At 72.5% G+C, this 316-nt stretch overlaps 1 protein-coding gene across 1 annotated transcript in view; it reads right to left on the bottom strand.

Annotated features, from left to right (window-relative positions):
* The window catches only part of CACNA1B (calcium voltage-gated channel subunit alpha1 B), a 123,815-nt gene that overhangs the window by 1,052 nt on the left and 122,447 nt on the right, over positions 1 to 316 (bottom strand). The gene's annotated exons all lie outside the window — the stretch shown is intronic.

Here is a 316-nt window from a genome sequence, read left to right as displayed (position 1 = left end):
CCCCCGGGGGTGGCCCCGGCCCCACGCTGTTGGGGGCTGCACCGGGAGAGCAGAGGTCACGGGGCGGAACCAGGCGGGAGACGCCCCACCCTGACCAGCAGAGGGACCCAGGGAAGGGCTGCTGGGTGGGTGGTCCTGCTCCGTCCGACCCGGGGACTGGTGGCGGGTCGTGAGGTGCAGGATGGGAGAGGGTCCCCACGGGCTCTGGGATCCCCAGTCGGGCCACTGCCACTAGAGGGGCCCTCACGCACCGCCATCGGTGTCTGCGGACAGGCTGGGCCCCTTCTCCAGGGACTTCTGCTTCCTGTCCCTGCGG

This window comes from Pteropus alecto, unplaced genomic scaffold (genome assembly GCF_000325575.1).
Source record: "Pteropus alecto unplaced genomic scaffold, ASM32557v1 scaffold67, whole genome shotgun sequence".
Taxonomy (NCBI): Eukaryota; Metazoa; Chordata; class Mammalia; order Chiroptera; family Pteropodidae; genus Pteropus; species Pteropus alecto.
This window is presented reverse-complemented; position numbering and strand designations above follow the sequence as displayed.